The sequence below is a fragment of the Pinus tabuliformis genome, chromosome 7 (genome assembly GCF_031772625.1).
Source record: "Pinus tabuliformis cultivar Carrire ecotype Pingquan chromosome 7, CPIR1, whole genome shotgun sequence".
NCBI classification, from domain to species: Eukaryota; Viridiplantae; Streptophyta; class Pinopsida; order Pinales; family Pinaceae; genus Pinus; species Pinus tabuliformis.
In genome coordinates, this window is record NC_142293.1 from 1580121843 (window position 1) to 1580132652 (window position 10810).

Here is a 10810-nt window from a genome sequence, read left to right on the forward strand (position 1 = left end):
CTTCAACCTGAAAAGGGAAGTCTCAACCTGTGATGGTTTAAGGATGACCAACAACTCTGGAATGCTTAATGCAATTCCTGGAACTCTTCCAAAACTGGCAAGAAGCTGGTGTCTTCTACCAGAGGAAGTGTCCTCAATTCTATTCCTGGAATTCTTCCAAAACTGGCAAGAAGCTGAAGTCTTCTGCTAGAGGAAGTGTCTTATATTACCAACTGAAGGCATGTTCACGGGCATCTTTGTCTCTGGCTACAACTCTGAAACTGGTGTGGCAGGTTGTGGCTCAGGCTCGCTTGATGTGACTTTGAAGCTTGTAGATGACCATCATTTCCCCCCCCTGTCAGATACAAGGTGAGATGATGGAGAAAACTCAACTGCAAGACTGTTCAATACTCTGGAACAAGTTCTGACATGTGTTTGGAATATCTTCTTGGCTGTTGATGCCCATTGCCAAGAAGCAATCCATCCAAGATGAATCTTTGTTCTTGCAGGACGTTTGTTTCTGAAGCATCTGTGTGAAGAATGGCTGGTTTTATAACAGTGCTTACATGGATGAAGATCAAAACAATGATCTTTCAAATGGACAACTCGGTCACAGTGTTGGCATTTTACAATCTGTTGTTGTTGTTATTGTTGCTGTGGAAGAGGGGCAGAGTCTGGAATAGTTGAAGCTGAACTGTCATGAGGAGCAGGTGAACTGCCATGAATGAATCCAACACTTTGAAACTGAATGGGCTTTGAGTAGTCTGGAATATGAAAGGACAAGTCCTTGTCATATCCAAGACCAGTTATGTGCTTGTTGTGGACAAGCTGTTCCCAAGGTCTGATGATGGGCTTGGGAAGTGCAGATTGAGTTTCTGCATCTGCATGTACAACTGCTGCTTTATTTGAATGAACTGTAACATTATTGACTTGCTGCTGATGGGTGGTTGTCTCAATGTTCTGAACAAAAACAGGTTCAGAATGATGTCTATTTTGATGTAGCTCTTCTTGTTGTAGCTGTGATTCAAGCTGCAAAAAATCAATTTTCTCTTGTGCATTTTGTAGACAGACCTGAATGTCTGTGAGAGAAACTTTGCTGACTTTTAATATATCATGATTAGTAGACAATATGAGAGTTTTGAGGAACTCTAATACTTCACTGATTCTAGCCATTTTTTTTCTTCAATGTCAGATTTACACCTTAAAAACTGATCACAACTACTACTCAGTGCAGAAAAGTAATACCCACTCACAGTACACAGTAATATCCTTTATAAATGTGCAGCAAATGAATCAAGGAATCAATGCATATATATGTAGACAGAGACTATAATGAGTTTTAATACCACAACTTGGGTAGCAACAACTGCAAACTTGCTTGGATCCTTCAAATACTCCTTCACTTTCAAATCAGAAATGATGGCTATCAAAACTTCAACAATTATAACACAATTCTCTGATCTTGCCACTTTCCACTTTCTGGCAATGAAGATAAGCAATGAGAGTAAATTCCAGCAAGGACTTTCAGACCCAGAATGCTGCTCCAACACTTGCTCAGGTCATAGGCATTGGAATGAGTCTCTAGCACGCTGAACCAACAGTGATAGACCTCCTTATATGTCCAAATACTTAGCAAACTGTACAGTGCTGGTCCTCTGGCTTATATTAGTCAACAGTACAGTACCAATTTCAATGTAGCAAATGACTTGCTGCTTTAATGTACTTCTCAAATTATTCAAACTACTCACACTGTGAAAAAGAGAGTCAATCTTTGACTTTCTTTGCAAATGAAATTTGTCGACAGTCTTAGTAGAGCCTGGTTTGTGTCATCAAGATACTAAATATAATCAATTGCAAGGAAGCTAGATCGAACCCTGCAAACTGATTTCTCATAGCTGAACTAAAGCTTCAAGAGAATCAAGTATCTTCACCCAGTGTTAGAATCGGGAAAATTCTGAAACGATCAACAATGTATCTTTAACGCAGTGATTTGTCAAGCCCCTTTTTGGAAGGTCAAAACTCAATAATTCTTCAAATTTAACATTTGTTTGCAAAGTAATGGCATCATTGGTTTCAAATCCTCAACTAGCAATGGCCCCTGGATTTGTCCCCTTCGCAAATGCAACACAAGGAATACAATTTAGATGCAGATCACCTATGGATATAATGAGTATTTCAGCCTCCAATTTGACTCCTTAATAAATTTGGCATAGGCCTTCCATTTGGAACTGGTGGGATGATTGCTGGGTTGGATTCTGTACGCCAAGTGGAAGCGAAGTATCCAGCTTTGTTATTCAAATAGCAACTTACAGCTTATGTTGAAAAAATATATGGGATTATCCGTGACAATCTTAAGAAGGAAATATCTGTGTTGCTTGGCCTATGTATCCAGGTACCAAGAACACCAAGAGAAAGCGCAATTAAGATATCTCGATCCCAAGCAAATGCAAACACACAACAAGCATCCAACAATCATTGGCAAAGAATTATCAAGAGCCTAACCAATCTTCTCCAAACTCTTCGTGGAAATTAAAGTCCCATCTATTCTTGTTCGTAAGGTATTTACCCAGACATTTGCATACGTCAATGTACAGCTTTTCAACAACCTCCTTTTACAGCGTGAATGCTGCTCATTTAGCAATGGAGAATATGTAAAAGCAGGGTGGGCTGAACTAGAACTTTGGTGCTGTGAAGCAAAGGAAGAGTATGTAGGCTCAGTCTGGGATGCACTCAAGCATATTAGGCAAGCAGTGGGATTTTTGGCTATACATCAAAAGCCAATGAAATATTTGGATGAAATTTCCCACGATCTCTGTCCGGTTTTAAGCATACAACAATTTTATAGAATCAATACCATGTACTGGGACGATGAATATGGCACACACAATGTGTCTCTAGATGTTATTGCAAGCATTAAAATGTTGATGGCAAAATATTCAAACGATGCTCATGGAAATTTGTTCTTGTTGGATGATGACTTGAGTATATCATTCTCTGTTGATGACATCTCAAAGTCTACGCAAGAAACAGATCTGTCAGATATTAATCTACCGTCTCAGCTTCTTGAGAATTCAGCTTTTCATTTCTTGTTGCCATGTACTCTGTAATATAGAAGGCTACATTTTCTGTTATTTTCATCTCTTGATCAATGGCGTTATCAGCTCATGAGCAGCTATTCCCTTGCAACATACAATTGGATTTTTATCCAGATCTTGTCTCAGAGCAGTAGAGTACACGACTGAGGAGAATAGTTGCACCCACTCCGCACAATTAAATCTGAAAACACAACTCAATCCTCAGGTAATGTGACAAATAATACATCCCTTATTGTCTGAGCCCAGGTCGCTGGATTCAAAGTCCAGAGTGCTAAGAGTACTGCATTATGGAGAACATCGAATTATACAGGCACACGAAAACCGCGTATATATAACAGAGTTTATGTAAAGCAGTGTTTTAACACATAGCATTTCTATAAAACAACGTTTCACATAGCATTTCTGTAAACCGCGTATTCAATGGACTCCACGCTCGCCGCATACCATGTCATCTCCACGCATGCGTATAACAGCGTTCAGGTATTATAACCACAATAATATGCGTATAACAGTGTTCAGGTATTATAACCACAATAATATGCGTATAACAACGTTCAAATACCAAAACGATTTCTAATGCATACTCCAGCAATCACCAGACAGGATTTGAATGTTTAGTGGTGAGGATTCCACGCTCACCGCACCAAGCGCCTCGCCCAAACTTAGAGATACAAACTGAAGACAGCATCGCACGAAGAACAGGCAGAGGAACGTTTCAACCTGGAGCAGCGATTCATTCAGGTGAATGCACAACGCTTCTGAAACGTTTATGAAACCATGACCATTTCCATGTCAGGACAGCTTGGACAGCGCTGGCAGTGTCAGGCAGAGGAGCGTTTCATCGTTCAAGTGAATGTGGCAGACAGGGCACAGGTCTGTATAAAAGGAATATGGCAGACAGGGGTCAGAGATGTCAGTCAGCAGTGGATTTCAGGCACCAGACACCAGCAGGTATTAACAGGTTGCAGCTAAAATTTAGCTGAAGAAATATTCATGAAGTTCATGGCAGAAATAAACTGCACAAAAAGGCCATAAAACAAATGGATCAACTTAATTATGCAGGGCAGGAATACGCGTGCTTTGATACCATGTTAAACACACATGGACAACAAAGGAATATGAAGGATAAATCATGAGAGTACAATTTTTATTAACAAGAGATATACATTTATAGTACAATATGTGACTGTTGGGTGTCACATCCCAAGGTCTCTTGGACTGCTTTGTCTATTCAGCTTCCACACTAACCCATTGAGGATTAGGTGTCCAACAGAACCTATGATGATTATGTCAGGTATAGAGCATACGATCAAATTCCTATGCTCAAATATTTAGGAAATCAAATTAGGGGTTATGATAATAGGTTATATGGGTCATTCCCGCTAATGTTGAAGATCAATATAGAATGTTTCAAGTGTCATAATGGAGGACACATACAATTGACTACATGATTGAATTGAGATGGTATAAGGGAGAAGGGCTGTCTAATGAGTCAAGAATAAGCACCAAGGAATGGAGAATGAAACATGATGAACTAAGATTATATATGTTCTCTCAGACCTAATCGATTGGTTAAGGCTTCATTAATAATATAGTAGTTTGAAATAAAACTTGAAGAAGTAAGATTTGTTAAAAATATGCATTTGCGGTGAAATTCCACTTTGAACTACTCATTTTATGGAGATGATGATGGAACTGAGTTCCTCTTTCCTAGAGGACCAAAATCGACCTAAAAATCACCTCGTTCGGACAAGCATAAGTTAGTTTTTGATTTTGTGCACCCACTCATGGATATTGGATCAGGTCGACTTCACTCTCATGCACACTTGGATATGTTAGCCTCAACATCAAATGGACATTATTGGACACCCCTAGAAGTCTATAAATATAATTGACCTATAAGCTCATTTGGGCATCACAACATCAAGCATATTCTTTTCTATTTGATTTGGTTCAACACATTAGCAAAGGAAAAGGTCGTATAGAGGTTCGAAGTCTCAGATTTGAAGCTCACTTAAAAGTAGGGTTTTTTTTTTTTTTTTTCGGATGCAGGCACAAAACTGGGAAATTTCGTCCCTAGACACATGCATGCTATGTTCAAGAAAACATCTAGGAAGCTACAAACGCACACACTCTAACCTAAAGGGAGTGTCTAGGGGTTTAACTACAGTTGACCATCATTCAAAGTTTTCTGAAGTTGTCTAAAATCTGAATGAAGTTGTCTTTGATATATTTTGCCACTGTAAACTAGTTTATGAAGTTGTTGGGTTGTATTATTGATCATATTATATTGGGCTCATTGTACTCTCCGCTGAACATTTTATGACAATCTAATAAATTAAGAATTTCAAAGGGTTTTCCCCCTAGTGGGGTTTTCCCCTGGTCTTTGACCAAACCTAGTGTCTCTTGTTGATGTGTTGATTTCCTTGTTTGCCATTGCATATATTGTTCTATATTCAGGTACTGTTGATGAACGAAAAGACTAATTGTAATTTGAAATTTGCTAATTGAAGTTTGGAATTGGGCTAAAGTAATTGATACAACGTAGAACAATCTGAAAATTAACATGGTATCAAAGCTAAGGTTAAGGACAAGCCAAAAAGGAGACAAGCCTTGAAGCACTCATATTTGCAAAGTTGAAAGAACCGATCTAGTCAAAGTCAATATGACTTCCTACTTGAAGAGTGATGAGAAGTTGGGTGACTCATCTAATTTTGTTTCGTGGAAAGTTAGGTTGAAGATCATCGCTGATAATAATGATGTTTTGGACTACATTCAAGGAAAGGTACCTGAGCCTCTAGAGAATGCATATACTTCTGTCAAGAACAAGTACAAGAAATGTGAGTTGAAAGCGAAACAAATTACAGCTAATGGTTTACAAGATAATATACTTGCTTATGTTGGGAACTTGAGAAGGTTTAAAGACATGTATGATAAGGTAGTTGACATGTATGGGGTCAACAATTTGAATGCACTCCTCGCCTTGAAAGATCAACTCAAAGACACCAAGATGAACAAAGGAGAGCCCATACAATCCTACATAATGAGGATATCTCATATTAGAGATCAATTGCTAAGAGTTGGAGAAGCTGTGCCTGACAAGGAACTCGTGGTCGTGACTTTGAGGTCTCCATCCTATTGGGGAAACATTCATCACTACTATAAGAAACACAAATGTACTCCCTTCATTTTATGAAACTGTTGGAAAGCTCTCTCAAGAAGAGTCAAGGATGATATGAAGAGGAAGGATTCAAAATCACGAATAAGGAGGATCCATTGCATACATCGCTCATGACAAGAAGAAGAAGAAAGGGAAAGGAGGTCCATCAAATCGAGGAAAGCCTCCTCCTCGAAATTCAGGTGGAAGAAAGCTACAATTATAATTAGAAAGGGCACTATGCTGGAGATTGCCCCGAGAAGAACAATGGACCATATTATAATACTAGAAGCAACAACAATAGGTTCAATGGTCAAAGAAGGAGAGAATACCGAAGGAATGGAAGAAATTATAGAAGAAGAAAAGATGCTCCAAGTGACCATGAATAAGATTTTCGTCCACAAAAAAAGTCAAAATTCTCTAGGTATGAAAGTAATGTTGCGAATCAATCTAAAGATATTATTATTTCCTCTCTTACTAGTTCATCTCCTCTAGATTCGTGGAATAGTTGGTTGGATGATAGTGGGGCCACTCATCACTTCTTTGGTTACAAGGAAGTTCTCTCTAATTTGGTAGAGAGGGAGTCAAATTTCAAAATCATTCTTGGAGACAACTCCACTCATCCCATTAAAGGTTTTGGATTCGTCAAATTTAATTTGAATTATGGGGAATCTATTGTACTACATGATGTAATGTATGTGCCCAGGTTAAAAAATAATTTGGTATCAATATCTGCTTTGGAAGACAAAGGGATGATGGTTTCTTTCATCAAAGGAAATGTTCTTACTTGGCATGTTGGATCACTTATGAGAGATGCATTCACTTTGGGAACAAGATATGAAGGACTCTGCAGGGTTACGAGAAGACCACTACTAGCATTGGTTCATAATAAAAATCATCTAAGCAAATTATGGCACTAAAAGTTGGCTCATATTCATTATGATGCTCTCATGAAATTGGAGAACTTGGTCTCAGGGATTCCAAAGGTTCAAGCTCAACATGACGGAGTATGTTTGGAATGTGCGAGTGGAAAAATGACAAGGGTACCGTTCTCCTCTAGTGAAAACGAGACCACTGACATCCTCCATCTCATTCATTCCGACATATGTGGACTGATGCCCATACACTCTATTAGTGGATATCTCTACTACATGACATTCATTGATGACTTTTCAAGGAAAACATGGACATACTTTTTGAAGCATAAGGATGAAGCCTTTGAAACATTTAAGGAGTTCAAAGAATTGGTTGAAAATCAAACAAGGAATAAGATCAAAATATTTAGGTCTGATAATGGTGGAGAATACATGTCAAATGAATTCATTGACTTTTGCAAAAATGAAGGTGTCAATAAGGAAACAATTGTGCCATGCACTCCCAAACAAAATGGTTTAGCTGAAAGAAAGAACATGTCTATACTAGAAGACACTCGAGCGATGCTCCATGATCAAAAGTTGCCTAAATTTCTTTGGGCCAAAGCTTCACATGCTACCGTATATGTTCAAATTAGGGTGCCTCATCAAGCTTTGGAAAACAAAATTCCTGAAGAAGTATTTACGGGTGTGAAGCTCAACATTAGTCATCTTCGTGTATTTGGATGTCCTATATATTTCCATGTGATGAAGGACAAAATGAACAAATTGGAAGCTACAGGAAGAAAATGTACGTTTGTTGGGTATTGTGAAAATTCTAAAGCATTGAGAATATATTAGCAGGGAGGTTACATTCGATGAAGATACTGCCATTGGAAAAGCAAGAGACCTTCCTCCACCTCCTCCTCCCAAGAAGAATGGTGATATGGATATCTTGGATGGCCCATTCGTGCTCGAATCCGACACTGATATTGTTGATGATCCCATGGAGCCCACAGATCCCTTAGATTCTCCTCCTAATAATCCTCCTACTAGGAAGAGACCACTTTGGCTCCGTGACACTCTCTAGGATGCTGATAGTCATGTGTCCGTTCGAAGATCGTTTAGAGAAAGGAAGAAGCCATGCAGGTACCAGGGATATGTTGTAGCCATGAGCACTATGATTTAATCCAAACCTTCCACATTCGAAGAAGCCGTAAAAGAATAAGTTTGGAAAGATGATATGGCCGAGGAATATGAATTTATTATGAATAATGATGTATGGGATGTTGTGCCGAGACCGAAGAGGAAATCCATGGTAAATTCGAAGTGGATATTCAAGATCAAACATGGAATTTATAGAAGCATTGAAAAATACAAGGCGAGGTTCGTGGCTTGGGTTTTCTCCCAAAAAGAGCAAGAAGATTATGATGATATATTTTCACCTGTGGCTTGATATACAACCTTTCATTCAGTAGTTTCCCTTGCCGCAAGTCAATGATGGATCCTTCATCAGATGGATGTAATGTCATGTTACAAGTATATGTTGAAAAACCACATGGGTTTGAAGTAGAGGATTGAAAAACACACGTTTGTAGATTGAAGAAGGCATTATATGGTTTGAAGCAAGCCCCAAGAGTGTGGTATGCCCGCATAAATAATTATTTGGTGAAGCGATTCACAAGAAGTAATACCGATCCCAACCTCTACTTCAAGGTAGTCCAAGGTATGCCGCTGATTTTGGTTTTATATGTTGACGATATATTCCTAACAGGTAGTGAGCCTCTGATGATCGAGTGTAAGAGGGAGCTATCCTCTGAATTCAAGATGAAGGACCTTGGACTCATGCACTATTTTCTAGGCCTTGAGGTGTGGCAAAGGCCTGGTGAGATTTTCCTTTCACAAGGAAAATATGTTGTGAAGTTGTTGGAAAGATTTGGAATGATAGAATGCAAGTCCCTACCCACACCGATGGAAATGAACTTCAAGAAGTTATGTGGAGAAGTTGTAGGACCCGATTTGGCGAATCCATCTGAGTATAGACAGTTGATTGGGGCTTTGATGTTCCTTGTGAACCCCTGCCCAGACATATGCTATATAGTGAACAAGTTGAGTCAATTCATGACCGAACCTCTCCAGGCACATTGGACCATTTCCAAACACATTTTGATATATTTACAGGGAATGATTACACTTGGTCTGCGATACTCTGTCGAAGATGTTCGACTTCATCGATACATTGATCCTTACTGGGTGGGAAATGTTATTGACATGAAGAGTACGTCAGGATTTTGTTTTAGTCTTGGATCTGCGATGATATCTTGGATGAGTAGGAAGGAGAAGTCCGTAGCATTGAGTACTGCTGAGGCAGAGTATATTGCCGCTAGCATGGCTAGTTGCGAAGCAGTTTGGTTGACGAAGCTCTTTGGAGAACTATTTGAGCAGGTCTTGTTGTAACACTATTTATTTTTGATAAGTTAGTATATTAGTCAAAATAATTTTAAAATGTTAAATTAGGATATTGATGCAAAAAGAAAGAAAAGTTAAAATGTTAGGCAAAATTTGATGTTTTATAGGCATCCATATCAATAAAATGTTAGGTGTCAGCTGCCCTAAATAAAGAAGGAAAAAGGAAAATAAAATGATAGGGAAGCAAAAGAAAGGAAAGGCTTCATTTTATGTTTTTGTAAATGCACAGGCTGCTAGTATAAATGCGCCACAATCAAACATCAAATGTGTTTTCATGTGCAGAAGAAAAGACAGAAGAGTAAAGGTTTACTCTAAAGGTTTATATATTAATTTTGGGTATTAATACTATCCTAAGTTTTAAATCCCATTCCCTAAGTTTTAATCCCATATTACCCCTCTGCTCATAATTCCCTTCACTTTTATTTCCCTAAGTTTAACACCCCTCTTATATCGCATATTCCCCGACATTACATAAAATCAATTCTCGACCCCACTGAGAAATCCCTTCACATCACGATTAATTCCCTGCTATGTTACACTTCATCTCTGCCCATCTTCCCACATTCAACGACCCGTATGCTATTTCGGCCACCCTCACCATCCGAGCTTTACTGCCGAGGGGGGGGGGGGTCCGAAATGGGTAGTATACCAAATCGCGCCCACCCCTACGTGTCAACTCCTAAACATTTCAAACCCCCCACGAGTGAAACCACAAACCACACCCCCCTCTCCAAAACGCTGATTCCATTTCTCTCGATACCGCTTCCCTGAACATTGTGCTCCCGCAATTTTTCTTCTACCACATCATCCATCCATTAAAATCCATCAAATCACATTCATTCCTTGCAGAATTAACTTGTTAAGCATTCAATTGGCTTAGCCATTAATTCAACGGACCCGCGCCACCAACGGAAAACCAAATTGCTATATAAACCTCCTTCCCATTTGTCAACAGGTTACTGAATTCATGTTTTATCACTGCTAATTGATTTGATTACAGGTTGTTGGACTCAATCCCGACATTGTCAATCGCCAATGACACTATCTGTCTGATCATTTCTAGTTTATTCCTTCTGTTCCTGTCTCCAGAACCTGACTTCTGTCTATGAATTGTCTCCTCCCAATCCATTTTTCACTCCTGCTCTTAGCCATAGCCAAAATTCCTCCAAAGGACAAAGGGCCAGAGGAAATTGTCAATCCTCTGATCCATCCTCCTATAGACCTTCATCACATTCCTATGGCTGACCAAGATTACAAAA

At 39.0% G+C, this 10810-nt stretch overlaps 1 pseudogene; it reads left to right on the forward strand.

Annotated features, from left to right (window-relative positions):
* Positions 1 to 2215: 2215 nt before the first annotated feature.
* LOC149254112 (myosin-11 pseudogene) lies at positions 2216 to 3086 on the forward strand (annotated as a pseudogene).
* Positions 3087 to 10810: the final 7724 nt, after the last annotated feature.